This window comes from Anastrepha obliqua, chromosome 5 (genome assembly GCF_027943255.1).
Source record: "Anastrepha obliqua isolate idAnaObli1 chromosome 5, idAnaObli1_1.0, whole genome shotgun sequence".
NCBI lineage: Eukaryota > Metazoa > Arthropoda > Insecta > Diptera > Tephritidae > Anastrepha > Anastrepha obliqua.
Genome location: NC_072896.1, coordinates 40,321,785 through 40,349,267, shown reverse-complemented (window position 1 = coordinate 40,349,267; position 27,483 = coordinate 40,321,785). Strand labels below are relative to the sequence as shown.

The window sequence follows — 27,483 nt, the reverse complement described above, 5'->3', positions numbered from 1 at the left end:
CGTATATACAGGAAAATATTTACTGCTGCAACTCGTCACTTGTGATTCTTGTCAACACCCTTAATGTTCTTGTTGACTGTAGACTAAAAATTCATAATAGCAAAGTGTGTGATCACGAGGGATAACACTAAAAGAGAATTGGCAATGTTGAAGCAACAAAAGTATCTCTGTATGAACGTGGTCTAATGAAGTCTAATGAAACTCTCTTGGAAGAGAGTTGGTAGCGTTGAAAATAGTGAGAAATACAATTGGTTGTCAGAATCGCGAAGAGTAAAGTAGCGGTTTTGGGAAGACACCGCCTTTAGTTTCTGAACACCGTGAACCTACTATAGATTGTGTTAGCAGAGCTCTGCTGAAACAGAAATGTCAGGTGAAGTCGCGAGTTTCATTGTAAAGCATATCTGTCTCACCGAATTTCTTGCCACAACTGCCTTAACACTTTACTTGGAGACCTCATGAGAAAACAGGCCAAAGTCAAAATAGAAATTAGACAGATGTTGAGAAACATTTACTCGTAGTAGAAGGTGTAGATGTGGGTTAAGACCAACCTACCATGTGAGTAACATGTGTTTCTGGTGAACTTAAACTCCACTTAACTTAGAAAACATGAAGAGCTGAAGGCTCGTACAACCAAGCTCTGTGATCTATAATACTTGTTAATATAATAACAATAAAAATGAAAAACAATACAACGGTAAAATGAAAACAAATGCCCACTTATAACTTCAGCTCAATAACTGATTCTGTCCGCGATGGAGAGAATAATAAGGTGGCACCAATCGTGGTACCGTTACTTTGTTCTCAGCGAATTTTACAGAATCGCTGTGTGTGTGGCGTCGCACTGTGCAATTTATTTGGCTTTTGTTTGTATCACTGCTTCTTCTTTTTTTTGTATTCTCGCTCGTATATTCACATCTCTCACATGCAACTGCGCCAATGTGACGTCACACACACTCTAATGGCTCTCAAATTCACTGCGAACGGAATAGCGGTTCACGGCTGTCGCCACCTTCTGTACTCTCTCCAGCGTACGCTGACACAGCTCAAATTACATTCCAAACCACAGTGGGTAAATAATGGATACTCAAACAACAAATACAGCATCGGTGTTCTTGTTTGCGGCTTAATATGTGACCAGGTGGGATTGTTGCTGAGAGCGATATTTACGTTAATGTTGACAGAGTATAGCAGCGCGTGTGTGTGCGATGGCTCCACTTTGCTGGGGAGCTGAGTGCGCGGCCCGTTTTTGGCTCAGTTGAAACATCACAACGTTCACGAGTGGAGCGTTAGTGCGGATGTGCGGCTGCGCGTTGACAACATTGTTTGGCAGAAGTCAGTAAATTATTTATAGCGAATATTTCCGGCTAGAATTCATAAAACGAAAGAAAATAAATAAAAGAATTTTTATTTACGGCACTGTGCTGCAAGTATTGCTAGTTTTTGTGTAAAAAAAAAATTCTGCAATCAAATATGTACATCTGTATGTAGGCGCCATCGCAGGTATATCCTGTGCGTAGTTTTGCTGCAATAACTTTGTTGCTGTGCAGTTTTTTTATACGAGTATTCATCACTTTTCCTTTTTCGTTCGTTTTGTGCGTGCGATGAATACTTCGACGGTATAAAATAACTTACATACATACATATAAAATTTAATTCATACTATTATTGTGGTGTTAATGTGTGTTGTTACTTTTTATGTTGCATATTAGTATTTTGTGTACATTTTTGTTTGTATGAAACTGTTTTTTTATCGCAAATGCCGTAGCACTGCGTTGCGATCGGGGACGCATGCGTAACGTTTTGGCTTGGAATGTAAAATAATTTGGCGCAACCAAAAGCTATAACTATCGCACCTGCAAAGGCAACAACAGCTACGATTCTGCGCTTGTGACTGAGTGTGGGTATTACAAGGTAATTGACCTAATTTGTGTTTGCTAGTGTTGTTATGGTTTTAAGATATTTCTTTGGTGATTAACCCAACGAATGCGTTTTCAACAGTTTGAGTTACTGTTATTATTTATGTTATGTTTAAACTTGTTTGATTTTGTCATTACACAAATAAGAAAAAAGTGGTAAGCAGGCTTTAAAACAATTAAACAGGCAAAGATATCCTTCATTACATAATCAATAGAAGAATTAATATAAGAAAAGATCGAAGCTCATTAATATAAGCAAGCCACTCAAAAATATTTAAACCATTTTTTTGCGTGTACCTTTCGCCCTATTTCAACGAAGCATACACCGCGTTGAAGGATATAACTTCCTTTAGTGCAGAAATGTTAACATCGATGGAGACTGCCATCTGATATACAGACCAAAAAGTGGTTGTCTCTGAGACCAATTAAATTAGGGAACTGAGACTTGGCACGAATACATAAATTGTATATAGTGTGCTTGTGGTGAAAAGTGGTAGGTATTGGAAAAGGAGGCGTGATACCCCCATACGAACGGAAACTTCATATAGCTTTTCTTGGAGCCGCTTATGTTTAGGTACTGCAATTTTATACAATGAAATGAATTACGAATTGCTTATTTAAAGCAATAATTAGAAAAGGGGGCACCTCCTGCTCAAACTTAATCCTCATACCGTGTGTGCAAAATAAATGATTCAACGGAAATTTCAAAATGTTAAAAAAACAAAAACCTCACAGTTCATTCGTAAAACCCCTTTTTCTCATTTGTTATATTTTGTCCGCATATGGGAGAATGGCTTGGTGCGTGACTACCATTCGGAAGACGTAGGTTCACATCTCCCTGAAATAGCAAAATAAAGAAAAAGTCTTTTCCAATAGCTGTCGTCCCTCGATAGGCAATGGCAAACCTCCGAGTGTATTTCTGCCATGAAAAATATCTGCCATTCGGAGTCGGCTTAAAACTGTAGGTCCCTCCATATGTGGAATAACATCAACACGCACGTCACAAAATAAGAGGAGGAGCTCGGCCAAACACCCAAAGCGGGTGTAAACGCCAATTATATATATGTATATACACGAGTATATATGAGAACTTCACGTCCATGAAACAGAGGTTTTTGTTTGATTTGTTATGAAAAGAAATCTTAATGCAATGCCGCGTCCGGCAAAGAGAGTGTCCACGTCAGAGAGAGAGTAATATGTACTGAAATTTATACTTAAAACTTGGCATAGGAAAAAATGTCCACCTAAGGGAGATCTCCGTCTAGTAGAGGTGTCCATTAGGAGAGGTTTCACTGTAAATTTCATTTAGGGATATGCAAGATAATAGCTTTTGGTTTAGACATAAGACGTTTACAATAGCAAATGTCCAAAGAATAGTTTGAATAATTGAAATTTACTTAATCTGCAAATATTGATTAGATCCACTCGAACATCTAAATTCTTCGTATTTTTATATAACTTTACGTAACCCACATAAATAAATCGTTCAGATGATACTTGGTTTTATTAAAAAAAAAAAAGAATATTCCAACTAAATACTAAAGAACATATGTAAATATTTATTATGATAATAAAATTTAAAATCAAGTATTTTGCAATTATATAAAAATCAATAGGTATGCATTCACGTGGTAGAAAATTGTACATATTCTATAACAAAAATTACTTGAATCTAATTATAATGAATTCAAATGGCTTAGTTCTAGCTTCTAGTCGGGTCATCCTTTGCCTTTGCTACTACTCTTAACAGACTTTGCTGAGAAACAACAATTTTATCATTTCGGATGTTACTTACTTTCATTCCTGATTAAGCTCCTGTTTATTGCTATTAGTTCTTTTGCGTATCCAGCCTTCTAATGCTGAAAATAGTGACCGACGTACGTAATCCCTTACCGCAGCCCCTAACGAGCACAAAACTGAGCAAAACTCATCCCGTAGAGAACAACTGCGTTCTTTTAGTTACATATTTACTCAATACATCGGTTTGAGTGTGTTTGGTTTTAAAAAATTTATCTATAATTAACATTATTCAACAGTGTTTTTAAGTTATTTTAATAAAAATTAAAATTTTTCTAATATTATTTTGTAAATGATTTCGAAATGTACTGCATGGCAACACAGTGTGGAGAGAGAGCAATCACCTCACAGGGTTCTAAGGAAATTTTTAAAAATCCTGCAATAAAATCTACGATACTACGATACGGAAGGAAGTAATTTTTCATTTATATGGGGTTCTCATTAGTTTGATCGTAACAGCTGACAGGAGACTGCGTTTACGTCGATGACTGTTTCCAGCATAATTCGTCCCATAAATGTTCTGTAGGGTTGAGGTCCGGTGACTGCTGCGGCGAATAGAGTTGGTTCGGCACGTTATAAAGCAACCATTCACCTACTATATGGGATGTGTGCTTCGGGTTGTCTTAATATGCAAACTGGCCCATAGCTGTTTCCATAAACTGCAATTTACCAATTTTTCCTGTGTGACTGTATCTACTCTTCCCTCTTAAATACATACAAGTATATATGTATTGGAATAAGGAATTGCTTCTGGGAATTTGCCAATAAAGTATACGTACGCATATATGTATGTATGTAGAAAATAATATAAAGATTGTATAGATTTTCCAACACTGATTTATTTATGTATATAAAGTGAACAAGGAATATGGTTAGCTCATATTTAATTCGAATAAGTATGTATGTATATAAGTAAGCAACCCGGCGCGCATTTAAAATAAAGGAAATATGACAGGTGTTCAATAGCCTAACATAAATATTGAGTGATAAAATAAATAATTTTGTATTGAAATTAAATCCGCAATTAAGAGAGTAGCTCAGAAAAACCCAGAATTTGATATCTACTCTTCGCTCGCACTCAGCTAGTTTTTCTGAAATTCTTTCCACTGCAGAAATTAGGCACCTATAGATACATATAAGTTAATAGCTGTATTTTCTTGCAACCTACAATGATCAGAAAGCGAAAGACTCGGCTTCAGTTGGTGTTTCCAATTGGCGCCGGCTAGTATGAGAAAGAAATGACCGGCGCGCTTTGCTAAACTCATCCAAAATCGCGTTAGCGGTATCGTACCAATCAAGAAGAAGATAATTTTTTACATATAATTGTTAAGAACCGTATTTTGAATAAAAATGGTGAAACCTGAAAGAATCTAAATGTTTAGTTTTTTCTATTCTATAACAACATCTAGGCGCGTCTTTTGAAAAAACCTTTATTTGTGGGGCAACCCTTTAATATTTTGTTATTTTACTTCATCATCATCATTTGTTATTTTACTTCAGACATGAACATTTTAAATCAACTCATGGATGAATTTGAGTTTACTAAACTATTTTCGTCCTTTATATTAAAATATATTATTTAAATTCGAAGGCATTGCATGCCAACTTGTCGTCCCATTTTAAGTGTGGCTAACTGTGTATATGTTTGTTTGAGTATGTGATTCTTCACTCATATATGTATTTGCCTTTTCCTCATCCTCGTTTTAAATGTGCAAACTAGTATTTCTAGTAGTTAAAAAAAAGCCTCAGCCACATCGAATTGGTTTTTAAGATATAATAGAAAATGTAAGCACAATTACCGCAAAATTTTTATATTTTCCATGGCATATAATAATTATATTTTATAGTTCGTTTTTGCTGTAAATGACAGACTACAGTTTCAGTAACATTTGTTTGCAGCTTTTCGGAATTTTCGCTTATTACTGTAACTGCTACAAAAACGCGCTTCAACGTAACTTACTGTTGCTATGATTATTTAGCAATTTTATGCTCGCTGTTTTTCTGCAAGTTGTGTGCGTCATTCAACATAAAAAGAGAAGAAAAAAACAAACATTATTGAAAAATTAAGTTTAATATTTTTTTGTGGATTATATTGTCGGGTTTTGGCCGTGTGCACATTCCCACATACATATGTATGTATGCATGTATGTATGTAAGCTAATCACTTGCTCCGGGCTAAAATCCATTTCGCATGCGTATTTGTGTGAGACGAAATTTCTGGAAAAATTTCAGCAAAGTGGCAACGAAAAACATGTTAACATGTTCATATATATTCATTTTTCTATCAAAGGTACATACATATACTTAACATGTGTATACATACGTATACGAGTTATCTCCCATCCGCCTAAGCTTTGATTTTGGGTCAGGTCAGTTTTGTTGTCTTGCATATTTACACACAGATATGTAGGTATGTACACATAGGCATACTTAAAATAAAAGCGCTGCCAAATTATGATTTGTGGGTTTGGTTAAAACTACTATTACCACTAGGTCCAGCAAGCAAAACAAACAAACCAGAAGCTTAACTCTAAAATTTCACCAAAACAAACAAGTAAGTAATTTTGAATTTCAAATTGGCATCTTAAAGAGAAGATGACATGCCATAATTAAATTTATGTTGGAAAAAACATGGATTTCATACATACTATACCTACATACACACACATACTTATGTTTATTTAGCAAGCCATCATTAAATTTACTTTTAAATGGCTAACGTAAATGGGAGGGTAAACATTAAAAACGTAGATTTTAGTATTAAAGTGCATTCATATATACAAATGTAGTGGTGTAATAGGCCAGGTTTTTCAAGGCCGTCCGCGCCGAATTTCCATAAGTTTCGAATTGCTTACTTGTAGTACGATTCACTAACTTTTAACGATTCGACAATTGTTATTTTTGGCTACGGTATTTGCCGTTTGCACTAACGATTTTGCTATTCATAAGCTAATGTTAACTAACGGACAACAGCAGTATTTTTCTATTTATTCAAACAGATTGATAGTGGAATCTTTGTCAAATTAAATATTAAAATGAGCGAATAGTTGTGTGTTTGATAGTTTCTGCAATTCTATTTGCACAAAGTAAGTAAAATAAATTAATTCTTTATTTGAAATTAATATTTACTAAATACTTTTTGTTCATATGCTGTTTTAGGATATTAAAAAAGCCGCTCCACAGCCGTGCAACTCGATAAAAAATTTCTTTTACCGCTTGCCGCTCCACTTGGGTCATAGGAAACCTCATTCTTGCGCAAAACATGGAACGGTTTAGCATCTGTCGGTTAAAGGACGACAGGCTCAGGGATATTTCCTATTGCCCACCTAAAGGTGGTTGATAATATTATATCAAGTTCCAACTAATTGCGGTGTAGCTAGAACATGTAATATAAAGGTTGATTTTAGAAATAAATTGTCTTGATTACAAGATTTACCTGTTTTTCAGTCGAAATCGGTGTTATTCTGGGTATTATTCTAAGATGACTGTTAACCTGAGTAAATAGGTTCTCAGCCAAGTCTGGAGTTAACCGGAATATTTTTTGGAATTCCCCAAACGTCAATCCATTGTTTTGCTGGTTCAATATCTCCTCTCCACGCGGTAGATCATAGGCCAAATACTCAAAGGCCATATTCACGTCTTCCATTGCTTCTTAATGTAATTTAAAAACTTTAATTCAAACTACTAGATCTTGTTTTCTCGTTTAATTTAACCACAGCAAAACTATCTTCGTTTAGTTTGCGATAATCGACATGTAAACCAAACACCTGATTTGTCCTTATCGATTTTCGTTATGAACTATACAATTCGCTAGTAAAATCGTTAAAATTAGGGTTAAGAAAGATAATGTGTTAGTGAATCGCACTACTGGGAACTGAATTTATTCGAAAGTAGACAAATTGCTTAAGCTTAAATTCTAACTGTACTAGAGTATATAATGGATGTTTGTAACAGCTCAACTGACCAATAGATATATAAACACAAATGTATACTATCCCTGGGAAGTTATCATAAGATGATATATACAAGTATTATATAGATTCTCACCAGGCGACTGAAGGACTTAGACTTTGCTGACGTACTACTAACGCCGGGATGCAAAGTCGGGCAAAGTTGTAAAGGTAAACGTCGTAAAAACCAAGTAATTTAGAATCAGCCACACCAACAATAACCACGTAATGATGCATGGCAAAGAAGTGGAGTTCGTTGATAGCTTCTGTTCCCTGAGCTGCACTATAGCAGCGGATGGCGGAGCAGAGGAAGACGTCAACAACAGATTTAGCAAAACAAGGGCTGCATTCGGGCGCTTATGGAAAGTTTGGGCATACTCGTAAATTTCCAGAAACACCACGCTCGGGATATTCAACGCATGTGTCAAGTCGGTGCTACTATAAGGAAGTGAAAACGATCACGCGGAAACTTCAATGCTTTACCAACAAATGCTTGAGAATAATATGCAGAGTACTCTGGCCCAATATAATAAGTAACGCATTACTCTGGAGACAAACGAACGAGGAGCCTATCTTACGCCAGCTAACAAGCAGAAAATGGTGTTAGATAGGCCACGCTCGTAGAAAACCACTCCACAGAATCAAAATAATGCCCCTAGCAGAAGCCACGGCCACCTGGAAAAGTTTCATCCTGCATGACTTATCTTCCATAAACAAACACTGGGGCAATACTAAGACAATAACAACTAACCGCGTACATTGGAGAAGCCTTGTAGAGCTCCTATGCTCCTCAAAGTAGTAATCAGGGTGAAAAAAAAACAAATTGTGTTAGGTTCCTTGTAACGGGGAACATTGAATCATTCTTTCTTTAGAGTAAGGATGTGGCAAAAATAATCGCCTGTAGTGGCGCTCCATTAACGATTGTTGCATAATTATACATTCCCGTTTACTTGAAGTTAAAGTTTAAGGACTAATATCTAAATATTAACATACATATGTATCTTAAACAGTTTTACAGCACAGAGGAAGTATGTACATACATACATTTTTTATAAAAATATTTTTGATTTCCCATTTATTTGACTGAAAAAACAAACAGTGGAAAAAAGTTTTGGTTTTCAAACATCAAAAATGCTAAATGTGCGATTCTACGATTCTCTCTTACAATATTTTTTTATCATCTATGAGTATGTATATATGTATGTACTTGTATATACATAGTATAAGTACAACATGTTTTCGCTTCACTAAACTCACGAAAATCTTAAAACGAATTAACATGCAGAATATAAATTTATAGCAGCGTGTGAATATTTCATTTCATTTCATTTATTTATTTAAGCCTATGTTTAAAAGAACCTTACGGACTGGATACATATTATATATTTACTTAAAAATAATTCTTCCATGTTAGACCTAAAAAGCTATTATAAATAGCGGGACGCAAAACTTGCATGGAAAATAAATCTTGGCATAGCAAAATCTAGCTACTCAACCCCAACCATTACTTACTAAACTTACTCAGTACTAGGGGCAAAGATATAGTAGTTTAATTTTACTTTTTTGACGTTAAATCGATTGTAAAATCGTAAAGTTTTGAGAAAATTTGGTTGTACACTTTCAATCCTAATCGACTTAGAGGTATACTCAAGCTTCGAACGAGCTAGGGAGTTAAAGTATGATTATTATCTAGGATTATTTTATAATCTCAGATTTCTGGAGAGAAATTTTCTATGGGTAATCTCGCTTTTTACTTACGGATTGGGAGTTAAGCACGAAAAAGTAGATCATCTCCTTATATGTGAACGTATTATTATACTCGGATAACATTTTTCTAGTATAGTAGTCTTTAAAATCCCTCGCATAGCGCCTCAGAAATGCTAAATTAGCATAAGCCTTCGACAATATCTTTTTTTTCTCAATTTCCTTATTCCGATATTTTTTTAACATTAAGCGATATTTTTACTTAACGCTATTTAATTCATTTAAGAGACATTTATGGAATGCATTCAGTGATGCGACCATTTACTAATTTTATGATAAATAGTAATATAGACTAATTTATTATGATATGAGGTGTGTTGTAGACTTTCTCTGGAGTCTGGTGAAGGTTAAGGTATTTGGAACTATTTCTGTGACAAGAGGGTTTGAGTGCGAATGGATTTGAGTGTTATTGGTGATTTTCTTATTTCTTAAATTATTGTGGATTCCAATGTAGGAATCTGCGTTTTATTCCTAGAGCTTTCCGTTTGGTGAAAATATGGGTTTTTCAAGTAAATTTGCTCTGAGGATGCATTCTGAGATATTTTGTGACGTTGGTTCGGCAATATCTTACTAACATGATTCACGAGTGTAAAACCAGAATCATATGTTTCGCAACATTTGACAAAGTATAAGAGAAAGGAATAACCGTCTTGAAAAAATGTAGGCATTTTTAAGTAAGATTAAACAGCCAGTTCCCCTCTAGAAAGAAATAGGTTTGTATGAAATTTTTACGAAATGAGCACGCTGTACGCTGAAAATGTGTTTCTCAATAACCTTTTCATTGCAAGAATACATTTGGTGGTTTGCTATCGGGGGCGACCACTATTAGAAAAAAACTTGTTTTATAATTTTGCTGTTTCATGCACGGAGATTCGAACCTAGGCACTTCAGAATGGCCAACGTCCGCTCTTCGACTTAAAACTGTAGGTCCTTGCATTTGTGGAACAACATCAAGACGCACGCCTCAAATAGGAGGATGACCTCGCGGAAACACCTAACAGAAGTGCCAATTATTTATTTATTTTTATTTAATACCTGAGCTGAAGAAAGCTAAGATTCTACGTGCCATTGGTAAAACTAAGCCGACGTTATGTCTAAATGGTTATCGAAAATTTCGACAAAAGGATCAATAAGGGCCATTCGTTACTGGATAGCCATTTGTTACCTTCATCATCTGTATGTCAATGTTAAAACAGAACTTAAAAAAATAGAAGAGACACTGAATTTTTTTAACTTCAAAACTTGAGGTTTTAATGGGACACCCTTTTATACGTGTAGTGTGTTGTTCAGCGCTCGAAGGTTATTGGTTGATCATTGCCATTCGTCAGTAGTTAATAGCTTTTTTGAGGTATTATTTATGTACATTCATATTTAATGTAATTTTTTATATTCAATGCTAATTGTATTTAATTTTTCTCATGCGAACATAATCACATTTTTAGATAAATAATAAGCGTGCCAGTTGAGAAAACGAAAACTCTTTAAAGCAGTGCTGGCCAAAACTCACACAATCACATACCTACATATATCAATTTCGCTAAACGTTGAGAGAATAGAGAGAACAATTCGCTCAAGCATCTAAGGCAAATAGTGTTACCAACGAATTTGAGTAGTAAATCATAAAGAAAAGGAGAATTATTTTTTATGTAAATATTGTGAAAGATAGGGAATTATATTGAATAATTAATTTTCTAAAATAGTTAACTTCACTTTCATTTCTTGTTTAGATTTTTGATTAACATTTTTATTAGAATTAAAGCGAACAGCCAAATTAAAAAGAAAATTGACTTTGAACGATGTAAATATAAAAGTTTGAAATTATATTAAACTATTTATTATTAAGGTAATTAAATTTATTATTTACATATTTTATTGATATTTCTTCGATATTTATTTCGTATTCATATCTACTAATGTTTAAGATAGATACCTTGTAAGTCCAGTGAGACTGGTGCTGCGACATGATTGCTTGATAATGGCGGGTCGGTTGAATATGATCACAGATCACAAGGAAATAAGCGTCGGCATCAACGCTTTATAGCAAAAATTACCGCGATGTACAGAATGCAGAAGTACGACCAATTGCCGACCGTTAACCGGCTCTCAGCTATTTTGAAGGAATCAGCTGATTTACTGGCCCAAATTGCTTACGGAAAAACTGATTTGTGTATGGAAAAACAGGGATTGTGTTGATGATATACGAAAAAAATCAACACAACTTCGTTGCCGTCTGAAAAACGACTGATTGGAAGGTGTCTGAAGACGTGTGAAATGAGCGGGAAAAATTCCATTGCGTCGTCTTTGATGATATAACAGCTGAAGTTACTCCCACAATTTTGCTTCAGATGACCAAACCTGGTAATCTATCTTCGTAAAAATCATAGAACACAAATTGCGCCCATCAGAGAGGCGTGACGTAACGCTGGTTCAGTTGCGTGCGAGAAATGTGAATAATAAGAATAACTTTCTGTTAGCAGATTCAAATTGACTGCTAGCAAAACAACACTACGAGATTTACATGCTGCCATTATTAAAAGTGTTTTATCCCAAGGATGATATATTATCAGATTACGTCTCCAGCTATAGTGAGAAGCGGAATTGAGCGAGAGACTTCAGCTGCCACATCACCAGGTACACGGCAGCAGAGTTCTGTTGACTTTTTTCGTATATCACTAACACAGTCTCAGTTTTTTCGTAAACAAACCGTTGTCTAAACCCCGGCTACGCCAGCCAATCAGTGGATCCTTTCAAACTCGCTGAGAGCCTGTTAACGGTTTGATATTAGCTACATCTTCTGAATTTTTTCCACTATCGTTTTACCCAACATTTATACCCTCTTTCAGATGTGTCATAACATCTATCAAATTTTGTTTTTGACTTTGCTTTGTTTTCTCATTAAAAAAAAGCGCGAAAATGGAGAGAAATACTGCAACCTTCAGTTTGGAAATTAAAAAATGCAGATATACAATATGTAGAAAACACTGCAAGCTTTGACAGTTGATCTAACTTTCATGAAACCATTCCAGTCTACAGAGATTAAACGATTATCTGCAAAATAAATTTTATCTTTCACAATAAGTTCGAATAATTTTGAAACCGTCTATAATCTTATATATAAAAATGGATGTTTGTCTGTATGTCATCGATGAACTCAAAAACTACTGGACCGATTATTATAAAAATTGGTATATATATAGGGTGGGCCATGTAAAATTTGCTTTTTGAATCGGCTATAAAAAATAAACTAATCAATATGTTTTCAAACTTTTCTTTTTATTTTGAAGATTGAACATTGCTATTTATGAATGAAAAATAATATCGTCCAAAGGACTGCCACGACTTGCTTTACAGTAGGTCATTCGATCAACCCAATTTTTAAGCACATTTTCGATTATTTGGGCTTCAATTTCATGAATGGCAACTTCGATTTCGTGTTTTAAAGCATCAATCGTCTCTGGATGGTACGCATAGCATTTGTCCTTAACGGCTCTCCACAAAAAATAGTCCAACGGGCTTAAATTGCAGCTCCGAGTAGGCCAATTGATATCGGAATTCAAAAACGGTAGCCAATAGTTCGTGTGTAACTTCGGCAGTGTGGCAAGTTACACCCTCCTGTTGAAACCAAATGTCGTCCAAGTCATCCTCTTTAATTTTTGGAAACAAAAACTCGTTGAGCATGTCACGGTAACGCTCGCCATTTACTGTAACCGCGGAAGAAGAAGAAGACTCACCCCTTTGGAAATAGGTTTTCAATATTTCCCAATTTTGACATGTCATTTGTGTTACCATTCTCAAAAAAATAGGTAGTTCAAAAAGCAAACGCTATATGGCCCACCCTGTATGTATTTTTCCACGGAGAAGGATGCCACTCGCCACCAGGTGGCGCTGCAGAGTAGTAACGCGTGCCGTGTACAGCTAGTTTTGGTCTATAATACTGGATTAATAGTCTACAGGCATCTATGGACTTCCTGTGTTCAAGGGGTTTGTTGAACATTAAAAAAATTGGGTATGCAATTAAAAATACATGAGATAGCCCGTCTACATTAGATTTTGGTGATGCTTTGCGTTGCCGAATTCCATCTTGAATATCAGAAAGCGAAGCAAAATTAATTGAGGAATTTATTTTTAAGTGACAGTCATAAATCAAGTCTGAGATTACTTCAAAACTTGAGCGGAAGAAATCAGTAAAAAAATTGCTGCAAAGTATCGATGCTCTGGGAGTGATTAACCGTTTCCGTTATAACGAAGGCAATCACCTGAGACACAAATCGGGAATTGTGCAATTATGGTTGATATGGAATTGGTTTCAACGTCATTGGTTTTTGGGCAATTTTAGACTTAACCTTACGAAAAACGTAAGAATTATTATAGTATTCTGAACGATTTAAAAACTGATCTGATACAGAAATGATATAAAATCACCTGCAAAAATATGTTGGCCACAATGGAAAATCGTCTTTAAATATATATGGGAGATCACACCACTTACTGAGCGATTTTCTGTAAACAATTTTCCTAAGCTCCTGGCACTACTAAATAAGCTGTAACCTTAGTTTTTCACACACTTTAAACTTTTGTAAAATTAATGACATCAACACTTGTAACATAAATATGAAAATAAAGTTATTGTTTAAATAAAAAAATCATAGTTTTATGTTGATGCCCTTAGCAGTGCAATAGTGATTCGCTGCAGCTCGTGGAAGACATTCCCTAATTAGTTCCATATTATATAAAGTTCATGACAGTATATTGTACTTATACTAAAGAAGAAAAAAACTCACCAGTAGCTTACATAGCTTTCGCTGGTGCAGCGGTGTCATAGGCCGATAGGTTGAACAAATAATGCCTTGACATTCAGAAGCCTAATGTCGCATGCACTAAAAATATTTTAAAAGTTATTCATAGAAGAATATTCAAAAAATGCGAAGAAGCGATAGAAACTGACGATTCGGTTTAGAGAAGGACAGGTAACCCACAAGGCCTTTCTTTGTTTCAATGATTATGAAAAAGCTTTTGACAACATTAAACATGATAAACTTATAGAAATTCGTCAGTCTATGGGTATAGATGACAAAAAGATCCATTGCATTAGAAATTTATACTGGCGACAAACTGCTTATGTAAACATCGATGGTGATATCACCGAAGGAACATCCATTTCACGAAGGATGAAGTAGGGTTGTGTACACTCCCCTCCGCTGTTCAACATATACCGCGAAAGGATTTTCCAAGCTTCGATCATGTCAGTTGAACAAAGTGAATAGTGTGTTCATAAACAATATAAGGTATGCAGATGGTGGTACTCTTATAGCCGTTAGTCGGATTACATATCAATAACAAAGAGAATGAAGTACAGGGTGGCTGATGAAAGCCGCTACCAAAAAAAAATTGAATAACTTTTTTTCTTTTTAAGTTATCTGTTCCATTTTTGTTTTAATTTGCAGATTGATCTTTAGAATTTATTAAAATGGATAACTGGGACACGCAAACAAGAATTTGGATAGTCCGCCGCTATCACGCACTGGAGCCGTAGTTTTGGTACAGAGAGAGTACAGGCGAATGTTTGGCGGCGATCCTCTGAGCAGATGGACCATAATGAGACTGGTGAATAATTTTGCTGAGCAAGGAACAGTCGCAAGGAGGCCTTATCATCGAAACCCACCAGTTCGGACGGAGGAAACGATCGCTGCTGTAGCTGCAGCTATACAAAGCAATCCAAGGGTTTCAACAAGAAGCTTATCTGCTCAACTTGGTGTCAGCCGACAGTCTTTGCAAACAATAATGCACAAAGATTTAGACTTATTTCCCTACAAAATTCAAATGGTTAACAAACTGAATGCAGCAGACTTGCCGATTCGCTTGGAATTTTGCCAGAAGATCCTGCAAATGGTGGAAGAAGACCAAAACATGTTAAACTGCCTTTTCATGTCTGATGAGGCCCATTTCGATTTAAACGGCAATGTGAACAAACAAAATTGTCGAATATGGAGTACTTCTAACCCACAGATACTCCACGAGACGGAATTGCATCCTCTTCGCGTGACAGTGTGGTGTGCGGTTTCTTCACGCTGTATTGTCGGGCCTTATTTTTTTGAAGAAAATGGTCACACCGTTACGGTTACTGGAGACCGTTATTTGAAAATGCTGAACGAATTTTTCTATCCAGAACTACGCCGAAAGAGAATTCATTTCAACTCTGTGTGGTTTCAACAAGATGGGGCAACGTCTCACATAGCCCAGACTGTTATGACAGAGTTGCGACGAAAATTTCCCAATAAACTGATTTCAAGAAACTCCGAATTTCGTTGGCCCCCAGGTCGCCTGACCTTACTGCACCTGACTTTTTCTTGTGGAGTTTATGTAAACAAGAAGTTTATAAAACAAAGCCAACAAATTTGGATGAACTAAAACAATCCATTCGGGCAACAATTGCGGCTATTCCTGTCGCAAATCTCAAAGCAGCAATGAACAACTTTTTACTAAGATGCCGCACTTGTGTCAACGAGCATGGGAGGCATTTAAATTCAATTATTTTTAAAACTAATATAGTTAAGCTACATTTAATAAAATTTAATGACCTTCAACTTGAAAAAAAAAAATAAATGAATTCCATACACTAAAAAAAAAAGTTATTTGAGTTTCTTAATGTAGCAAAATTCATCAGCCACCCTGTATATGATTATTAGTAGAAAACATTTTTACAGTAACACAAATATATATTTCAAGCACGCGGTCATTGAACGAGTAAAAAAGTTTAAGTATCTGGGGTGTAATGTAAATGAAACCCAGAATTGTACCACAGATATAAAATGCATAATAGAAATAGCACGTAATGCTTTTTTCCAAAAATTAATTGTACTAGAAGCCAAGATCTCTGCCTTAAAACCAAAATACGATTTGTAAAAGCCATATTTGGTCGGCCATCTCTATGCCATGGAAGCTTAGACCCTTAAGTTGGCATCAGATCGTGTTACGAATAATAAGGTTCTACAGAGAATAAATTTAGGACGGAAGATATAAATAAGAAGATTCAGAAGCTGTAGTTAACTCAACATGTTAGTTTTAGAAGAATTACTACTGGTGCTAAGCCAGAAACTTGTCTCATTAGTTCAGGGTTTTCCTACAGGGTATGTTGTTAGTAGTTGATGTATAAATACTTAAACACGAATGTATGATAGCGATAGCACCTACAATAATTCCATGGACTGCATATACAATATTTAAGTAGATATGGGAGCACATATGTTCAGCAAAATCAGCTTTATCTTCACTAGTAATTGGGTAAAGAGATGACATTGCAAGCGTCATTTAATTAGTAATTGCACATAGGGCTGAAACAGATAGCAGTTGCCTTGGTAATTAAATGATGCTAATGTTGATATACTCGCTGCTCTCACACACACTTCAAAATTTAGGTAGTACCTAAGTAACTAACGGGTGATTTTTTAGCTATTATCTTTTTAAACAGTTGGTTTAAACAGCTGACACACGTTTCGTGTTTTGTTTCACTGTCAAACATCTTCAGTTTGGTCTATAATTTAACCATGAATCGTCTTACAAACGAACAACGCTTGCAAATCATTGAATTTCATTATAAAAATGCGTGTTCTGTTAAGAAAGTTTATCGCGCGCTTCTTCCATTTTATGGTCAGTTTAATCGACCCACTGAAGCGGCTATTCCATCCTTGTGACTAAATTTAGAACCAAATTTACATTATTGGACATCAAACCACCAACACGCTTACGTAGAGTGCGAACTGAAGAAGATATCGCAGCTGTATCGGCCAGTGTTAATGATGACCATCAATTATCGATTCGTCGCCGTTCGCAGCAATTGGGCCTCTGTTACTCAACAACGTGGAAAATTTTTCGAAAGGATTTAGGTGTGAAGCCTTTCAAAATTCAGCTGGTGCAAGAATTGAAGCCGAACGACCTACCGCAACGCAGAATTTTTGGTGAATGGGCTCTTGGAAAGTTGGCCGAAGATCCACTTTATTATCGAATAATTGTGTTCAGCCACGAAGCTCATTTTTGGATCAATGGGTACGTAAACAAGCAGAATTGTCGATTTTGGAGTGAAGATCAGCCAGAAGAATTGCAAGAGCTTCCAATGTATCCAGAAAAGGTTACAGTTTGGTGCGGTTTATGGGCTGGAGGTATCATTGGACCGTACTTTTTCAAAGATGCTGCGAATCGTAACGTAACAGTGGAAATGATATCCAACTTTTTTTTGCCCAAAATGCAAGAGCTTCACTTGCATGACATGTGGTTTCAGCAAGACGGTGCCACATGCCACACAGCACGCATAACAATGGACTTTATGAGAGGGGAGTTCGGTGAACATTTTATTTCACATTCGGGACCTTTCAAGTGGCCACCCGGATCGTGCGATATAACGCCTTTAGATTATTTTTTGTGGGGCTATGTTAAAGCTCATGTCTATTCAGACAAGCCTGCTTCAATGAACGCATTGGAAGACAACATTAAAGCATTTATATTGAGATACCGGCCGAAACATTGGAAAGAGTATGCTAAAATTGGACTAAGTGGATGGACCATTTGAAGCGCAGTCGCGGTCAACATTTGCATGAAATAATCTTCAAACATTAAATTATATGGACTGTACTATCGATTAAAATAAAAACTTCATGCATTTTTTTGAATTTTACCTGTGTTTTTTTGAAAAACTTTCCTATAGCTCTTAAAAATCACCCTGTATAATCCACCATTTACTTTTAAAAGCTCCCCTTGCTCGCAGCAGTTTTGATTTGTTAGCTTGCTTTGAATTTTTTTTTTGTTTTTGTTTTTTATATTGTAATATTGTCCAGAGGTAACAAACAGCAGTTGGGTAATTGGAAAACAGACGTTTATTACCACATGTGAATGAACGCATGCTTCTGTGATCAAATTGGATAATTACTTTGATTATTAATTTTACAATTTTTGTTAAGTTTTTCAAATCTGTTTCGCATCTTTAAAAGAAATATGTCTTTTTGTTTTTTTCTTTCTTTAGAAGTTGCACAAAGCATTGAAAGACAAAGTGTGGGACTTGCCTTTCGGCTCACTACACTAAAAACCCAAACCAGCTCCGTCTCCCTTTGTCTGTGGAACTACTGTACTACTGAACTACTGTACTACTTTCTACGAAAAACGCTCCGCCCGATGCAACTTTATGATGATTTTAATTGCCATATTGTAAACAGGGGTCCAGTGTTCTATTGGCTCAAACATAATATCCACCAGGTTGTTAACCTTAAGTGACTTTCCCACCATTCCTTTCAGTTTCAAACCGCAGACAGACAGATGCGGCACAATGTTCTACGTCTTCAATAACGTCATTTGCACGGAATGTACAGTAAGCGTCGTCTTCTTGCCCGAATTTATGTAAGGAAAATTTAAAAATACATGTGCTGTAAATATTTGGGTAAGATGAAAATCCACTTTCCCATGTCGTCTGTCTAACCAACTTCGTACAGAAGGTGTTAGGCGATAAGTCCAAGGTTTATCGATTCTGCTCCCTCTATCAATAATTCTGCTTCATTGTTTGACGACTCACCTTAGATTTTGAGAATTCAGCCATCCCCCTCGCCAAAATGTCTATTGGACAAACCCAGATAGGGGCACCGTCAAGAAGGACACTCGAGTTCACCATGAACCGAGATAACGCCGCTCCTACATTTGCAGCTTTCTCTACTGCATATTCAATGTGTGGCTTAAATGTTAGTCTAGTATCAAACATAATGCCCAGATATTTATGGCTAGCTTATGAGACGGTTTTTTGTGATATTCTCGACCTCACGCACTTTTCTGCTGCTTATTAAAATTGTATCTGTTTTACCTATGCTGAGTTAACGTAAGGCCTGCTTGCGCCAGCCACGGCTGGATCTGGGAAATTGCTACGTTTGCTATTTCTGCCACCTTATTTATGTGTTTGTCTATGTCTACAACAACTACAGCTTGTACGCTCAAAGATTTGCAATCGCAGAATGTCATCGTACTTTACATTTCAGAGTAGTGGGCCTAGGACAGATCCTGTGCCGCCCCTCCACCTGATGTGTCAAACTCTGATGTGGTATATTGGAGCAATTTGCCTTATAATTTTTTTCCATATCGCTAATGGATTTAGCGTTGCACAACTGTAGACGTTCCCATTTTTGAAACAGTTTTTAAACTCAATCGCCGAGACGGGTCAAATTTTCTGCTGCGATTTGCTTGAATCTCTTCTATGTATTTGAAACAGTGTATTTTTTTTAGTAAATTAAATAATAGTCAGAAATCACACAGAGCTAAATCCCACAGTGCTTGTAAGAGTACTCAGTAATAAACGGATTAGGTTTAGGCCATCATTCGTTCGACATTCAAATGGAGTTGAAAATAATTTCGTCCTCTTTCACAATTCTAATAATAATAATCTTGCAAAATTCCAAGCGGACAATAAGCAACTCCGATTTGCTGAGGATTTCCAATCAGGTCGAGATTGCCTGTAAAGTGCGGAGAAGGAAATGGCAATGGATTGGTCACTCACTTCGAAAAGACGAAAAAGACGACAACATCGTGGCTAAACAAACGTTATGGTGGAACCAGTTCCAACCTCGTACAATCTAGCGAAGACCAACCGAATCCGAAATGGCAACTCTTGACCGTACTCTCGATCTGGAATTGTTAGCGTCCTATGCTCCACAAGGAGTTAAAGGAAAACATATGTATATGTTTGTGGCCTTAATACGCCTTGTAAGGAAACCAATTCAAATCTTTTGTCTGCTAATAACTAAATGAACAGATGAATCCCTTGACGGTGTGCAAGAAATTACCTGGCAGCAGCTACAGCAGTTACCGAACTATGGGATCTCGGTAGTTCCATGCTTTATAATAAGTTTAATAGCCTTAATATTCCCTCTTTGCTTAGAGGCCTGATGCAACTTTCTGGAAAATTACAGACTCCTGTACGTGATATCAAAACATAGTAACAAAAAGTGGTTGATTGGAATAGAAGTCCCCGGTTTTTTTGGCGACATATTAGCCTGTTCTTAATTTTAAAAATTTAAAGAAATTCATTGGAGTTGCGCTAAGTATTGTTGAATTTATTAAAGTTTAACATAAGTGGACTTGAGTCACCTTCAAAATAAACGGCCCATACTAGTATATGTGGCATAAAAATCGGACAGAAAAGGCACAAGCATACATTTCAAATTTATCTTGAAACTAAATTCATCCGCGATCTTGTGTTTAAGCCGGTGAAACAGCCATTTATTAATAATAGGACTATGAATAAGTTCCTTGCGGTTTTACAACAGATGGCGTAACTTGATTATTATTCCATCGATCCACATTTCCAAACATTCATTGGAGAGCTACTGTCGTAAGGCACAAACGTCAGTATAAGTTTTTTATTTGAAGCGTAAACAACAATATTTTTACCACACTTGAAAATGTCGAATTTCGTGCCAAATAATGTGTTTTTGCGGGGAATTCTTCTTCATTATTTTAATATGAAGAAAAAAGCAGCCGAAAGTCATCGTATCTTGGTGGAAGTTTATGGTGAGCATGCTCTAGCTGAGCGAACGTGCCAGAAGTGGTTTGCACGCTTTAAAAGTGGTGATTTTGGCTTGGAAGACGAAGAACGCGAGGGTGCGCCGCCAAAGTTCATGGATACCGAATTGGAGGAATTGCTCGATCAAGATCCGGCTCAAACGCAAGAAGAGGTTGCAAAAACTTTGGGAGTTGATCAATCAACCATTTCCAAACGTTTAAAAGCCATGGGAATGATCCGAAAGGTAGGCCATTGGGTGCCGTATGAATTGAAGCCAAGAGACGTTGAACGCCGTTTTATGGCATGCGAACAACTGCTTCAACGGCACAAAAGAAAGGGTTTTTTGCATCGAATTGTGACTGGCGATGAAAAGTGGGTCCATTACGACAATCCAAAACGTCGAGCAACGTATGGATACCCTGGCCATGCTTCAACATCGACGTCGGCGCAGAATATTCATGGCCTGAAGGTTATGCTGTGTATCTGGTGGGACCAGGTGGGTGTTGTGTATTATGAGCTACTGAAACCGAATGAAACGATTACGGGGGATGTCTACCGACGACAATTGATGCGTTTGAGCCGAGCACTGCGAGAAAAACGGCCGCAATACGCCGATAGACACGACAAAGTTATTTTGCAACATGACAATGCTCGGCCACATGTTGCACAAGTGGTCAAAACATACTTAGAAACGCTCAAATGGGATGTCCTACCCCACCCGCCGTATAGTCCAGACCTTGCGCCATCCGATTACTATCTCTTCCGATCGATGCAACATGGCCTGGCTGACCAGCACTTCCGTAATTACGATGAAGTCAAAAAATGGATCGATTCGTGGATTGCGGCAAAACCGACCGAATTTTTCACAAAAGGAATCCGTGAATTGCCAGAAAGATGGGAAAAAGTAGTAGTAAGCGATGGACAATACTTTGAATATTAAATTTGTAACCATTTTACGTCAATAAAGTTTCAAATTTCGAAAAAAAACCGCACGATCTTATTCATAGTCCTATTAACTGAAGTTTTATTATTAGTCATATAAAATATATATACCAAAGCCGATTTGGATAGGCTAGGGAACCAAAGATACTTGTGCTACTTCTGCACCCATTAGAGTATCGAATGGAATAGCAAAGCAGTAATTTCTACGATTCCACTCCAACAAATTATAAAAAACAAGGTATTTTCTAATGGCGGTCGACTCTCAACAAGCTATGGGAAACCTCTGAGTGCATGTAAAAGTTATTTGCCGCTCGGAGGTGGCATAAAACTATAGGTGCCTCCATTTGAGGTAGACATCAAGACGCGCACCATAACTTCTACATACGTACAGATTCACATACATATACGAGTACCATATAATCGATTGGTTTCTTATAGTAGATCAGCGGTATGTAGGAAACCACCGGTTGACGTCAAATTATGAATAGGCTAACATAAAAAAAACTCACGTACATGCACTTGTAATTATGAACCACGTTTCACAGTGAACATTGTGCAAATTTTGGTCTCCACTCGTTTGTGAGTATGCGCGCATGAAAAATAAGCTATTACACGCATTATTACGCATTCATCGCAAACCTTTGCTTTGGTCCGTCAACTGGGTTAAAACCCCTTGTACGTGCTATCTTTTCTGTAGTTTTTATTTTTGTGTTACTCAAGAGTTTTGCAGGCTTTCAAGTTCAAGGTTGAATCCAAACAATTACGACTACGCACTCATACAAGCAGTGAGATTTTATGTGTAGGCTCGTTCAAGTGTCAGTAACTGCTCAAACTGTGCTTAATTTTTTATAATGCTGAGATTTTTTGTTATCATTTATGGTTGGAAGTATTGTGGATGTTTTTTTTTGGTTTTTGTTTTTGTATTTTCGAATCCATTCAGATTAGCGTATAAATAGTTTATCAAAATACCATGTTTTTAAGACAAAGCTCAGAGTCATTAGCTTTTTGCAGTGCTAAGTGGACTGCCTCTCTGTGGCTCCTTAATTACACTCTAGAGTTTCGACTATGGCTTACCGGCGCACTAATTAGTTATTACCGAGAAAGAAATACAAATATACAAATACTCTAAGTAACTCCCTTTGGGAGCAATGGATACATCCAAACAAAAAAAAAAAAAACAAAAAAGCACGTCAAAGTTATTTGTGTTTGGTGTTAAAATTTCATTTTTTTTATTAAACACTAACGATGTTGTCTAATGTTGAATGTAAATCGGAATGGGGAAAGTTATGCGTAGCTAATACTAATCATTCACTTTTGATTTTCAAGAAATTTTTTTATTGAAACTAAAGTGATTCTCAGTGATGTAAATATTTATTTTGAGCCTTACGCGCTCCATTGCTGGAATATTTGTATACTGCAATATATGAATATACATTATATTATACAAACATTATCTTCCGATAGGGTGACTAATTTTGCGCCGCCTTGTATATATATTTTTTTGATATTGAGTTAATAAATACAGTCTGTGTCAGAAAAACGGATCCGCGATTATTTATGAAGTATAAAAGATATATATTTAAAAAAATTTTACATGAAAGTATGTACAAACCTACGAGTCGCAATTACTCAATAAGCCATGTAGTCTTTTTCGTTGTCGAGTATAGCCTGGCATCTTCTTCATGCTTTGAACCAGACTTTCTGTGTAGTTCGTCGACAAACTGGAAATTAGGAACTGGCCTTCAGGCAAGATGCGTTTTCATATCCAGTCCAGTCCAATATTGTCACGTCATTTTCTTGTTTTGTTGTTTCTCAATGTGTTTTTCTGAGAGCAGTGGTTTTGTGGGGTGAGACGGTAGGATATTTTCGCCTCCTTCAGTCGGCATTCGATGGTATTGATACTCACATCTATTCCCTTTTTAGCAAGAATTGTACGTGCTTGGCGTACTCGCAAAGAAGGGTCCCGCTTAAAAAGTTGGACGGTCACTTTATCCTGCTTTTTTATCGTCACTCGCTTCAAACCGCCCTCGGAATAGTCATCAACATTTTTGTACACCTTATGCCGCTGCCACATCACAACAAACTTTTTTGATTCTCTAATCACTTTTACAGTCGCGGCGTAAGATAATTCTCACTCTCGCGTACTTCTCACTCATTTTTGTTTGATTGCGTTTACGGGAACGACACTAGCACTGGCGTCGTAGCCTTTGAGTGGGACTATTATGAAGCAAAAAGCAGAATGAAATATATCTTGAAGTTTCAAGAAATAGACCGGTTCTTTTTTTCTGACACAGACTATAGATTTTTCGATGAAATCAAGAATCAATCATATAGGAAGGTCAGAGGAGGAAACTTTCCCTCTGTTTTGTTTTTCGGCCTACTCTCCTTTTATGTTTATACACTTCGTCACGTTGTTATAGTTTATTGATTACTATTACAAATATTAGTCCGAAGGATCCGAGGGAGTCAAGCGTGGCGAATAATCTGATCTGGTTTAAATTTGATGTGTGCTCTTCTAAGGGATGCTACTAACTAAACATAACCTCGATATGCGCCAGTAACGCTACCTCTCTGACTTTGCACGGACTTTTAAAACGACCACCGTAGATACTTTTAGAGCAGTAGCGTCCAAATTCATTCCTACTGCATTGCCTGTCACTTTAATGCGCTAGTGTTTCATGCCGGTGGAGAGCATCGATCATATCATTTCTATCTTAGCAAGCATACTTATACTTAATGTCTTGCAAACTTAGAGTCAATCCCCTCTTTCTTAAAAGCAGCTTATTTGTTATCTCACATGGAAAGGACGAAATTAAAGCCCGCTTACGAGATATTTCAATGGGACGTTTAGACTAAGTGTGTCTTTCTACAGTCCGTAACTTAACTTAACCTAACCATAATTACGCAGAGATTATATGGCAAGTTTGATAGGAAAACAACATTCTGACGGAGCTGGAGTACAGTTTCGCGTAGTTTCCAATTTAATTTTTTGACATGATAACGTCTTATGATTCGATGTAGCCGGCTGCACGCACCAAAAAATGCGGCGTTACCTTGCTCATGCGGCGTTATCTTGCTCTTGCGGCGTTACTTTGCTTGAACTGCAAGCGAGAGCGCAGAACGAACGACAAAGAGGCACAATCGGCCCCCGCGTTCGGCAACGTTCGACACCTGACTTTTTCCTACTTGAGTGAGCATATATACATATGTAACTATGTATGTGCGCGTATGTATATAAATTCACATATTTGTATTTGCATATGCCTTCTTCCTGTGTGCATGGTAATTAACCATTTCTCTGTTGAGAATAGGACGATGATAGGAAAAGTAGGAAATGAAAGGGGGTGTTTCGAGTGTAATGGGTCTTGAAAAAGGCAAATCGATGATGTTGCCTCTTAGTGTTGTTGACTTATTAACGTCTGATGCACAATCGAAATTTAACATATCTCTCATGACTTTGATAAAAGTTTCGTAATTTTCCACGTTTGTGTAAATGTAACTTGATCAATTCCATTGCGATTCCATTTATTTCCTTCTCTATATCCATACAAAATATCTATCAAACAAATAAAATTAAAATTTTGTTTTGAAAAATGCAACCATTCCATCAGTCTTTTCTTATGACGTTGTCACGTTAAACTATCGTCAGTAAACCGGCTTTACAGATAACTTCTTTTTTTTATTAACATGTTTTAACCAACGAGCAATATGCGTTGAGCTTTGTCTAATGTATTGTATTAAGGAAATAAGTTTGTAGCGGTTTTATCGAAAACTTTTATTAAAAAAAAAAAGCAATAATATATCAATAAGTTAATCAACCCATTTGTTGATGCCCTTTCTCCAAAAACCGACTGGTTTGGTGTCAAAGAACCCGGTATTTAAGGACTTCTTTGTTACCAAAGGTAACGGCATTCATATGGTTTGACAGGGAGCGAAAAAGATGGTAATCGGCCGGTGCAAGGTCCGGAGAATATGGCGAATGCTGAAGGACCTTCCATTCGAGCTCTTGGAGTGCGGATTTGACGACTTGTGCAACATGGAGCGTGGCGTTGTCGTGAAGGAGAATGATTTGAAGTTGAAAGGCCTCTTTCATGTGGTGGACAATGCAGAGCTCCTTGTTGACCGTGACACCAAACACATATCACAATATTTTTTGGATGAAGATCCGGTTTGACTCTCGACTTTGGCGTATCTCCAGGAGCTACCCACTCCTTTCTCTGCTTCATATAGTAGATGTATAGGCACGATTCTGTAAAAAAAGCGTTGTTTATGACCGCGTGTTGCTCGATGGCAGCCGAGATGCTGAGAAGCAATTTGAAGGCGACTCAGGCTCCGATTTTTTCGATATATCCCATGAATGAGGGTGATTGAGAATCGTTTTATGATCCCAGTTCATTGTTTCCGCCAATTCATGATTGGTTTGGCGACCGTTCTTCTTCAAAAGTGATTTGAGACGTTCTTCATCGAATTCAGAAAGTCTTCCGCTGCGGGACGTGTCATTGACGTTAAAGCCGTCATTTTTGAATTTTGCAACCCATTTCCATGTTGTAGGCTCCCTATGACACCTTCTCCATATACGTCGCAAATGTCTCGGCTGCTTCGGCAGCTTTTTGACCTCGATGAATTGCAATGAAGAGCAGGTGTCGAAAATGTTGATTTTTGCCTCTTGAGTATTCCATTTCTAAGCCTGAAAACTAATAAAAAGTAGAATAACTCAAAAATACAATTAACATAGTTTTGTAGAGCAGAAAGAGTTCTATCGAATGAATACTTATCCTTTGCGAAACAGCAAACAAGTCGTTGTAAAATAAAAGAAAATATAAAAACGCTATGAACTTATTCCTCAACCCATTAGATAATTTTATGGGAGTTCCGCAGATTTGCAGAGATGTTGTTTACTCCAGGAAATTGTAGGTATTTTTTTGCTTAAGCCTTGTCCTCCAATATCTTAGGTCTGACAATACTGAAGCTTCGCTGTTGATTTGCTATTGAAGTCTACCCTTGTGTAACTTAGCATACTTTTGTATTGTGGCGGCGACTAATTCGATGCCAAGATCGCGTTCAATCTCGTTATAGCGAATATATTATACTATACATATCAACATTTACGGCGCACCTTAATATTTTATTCTGAATTATTTGAATCGTTACATGTAACTATGTTCCATATATTGTATTACATTTATGTTTCAACTTATATGAAAATTGGTTTGCTTTTTTTTTTTTTAACAATTTTCTTACAAAATTCTATTGAGTTGTCTGCTTAAAGAAGATAGAAAAAAATGCGTGTTAACTTATATACGTTAATAAATAAATAAATTACTTCAAATCTTTGAGGAAGGCTCTCTGAAGGACATCGTACGACAATCATATTTAACACTTCGGAACTAGACAAACAGCCAAGCAAGGGAGCGTGTAAAGGTCAAAATAAAAATTTTCATAGTACTAAGTTCGCGTGAAAACACCACTTGCCATGCCAGCAACATTTTTTCACACTTACACTCACATATCACATTTCATTTAAAATTGAGCGAAAACTGACAGTTCGTTGGACAAGGCAACAAAATCGAGAGCAAGGCGAATA

At 36.7% G+C, this 27,483-nt stretch overlaps 1 protein-coding gene across 3 annotated transcripts in view; it reads left to right on the top strand.

The window, feature by feature from the left end:
• The first annotated feature begins 1,268 nt into the window (after window positions 1–1,268).
• The window catches only part of LOC129248589 (protein rolling stone), a 53,712-nt gene continuing 27,497 nt past the window's right edge, over window positions 1,269–27,483 (top strand). For all 3 annotated transcript variants that reach the window (XM_054888203.1, XM_054888202.1, XM_054888201.1), the window contains exon 1: window positions 1,269–1,911. The gene's annotated coding sequence lies outside the window, so the exon portion shown is untranslated. The remainder of the gene's footprint in view (window positions 1,912–27,483) is intronic.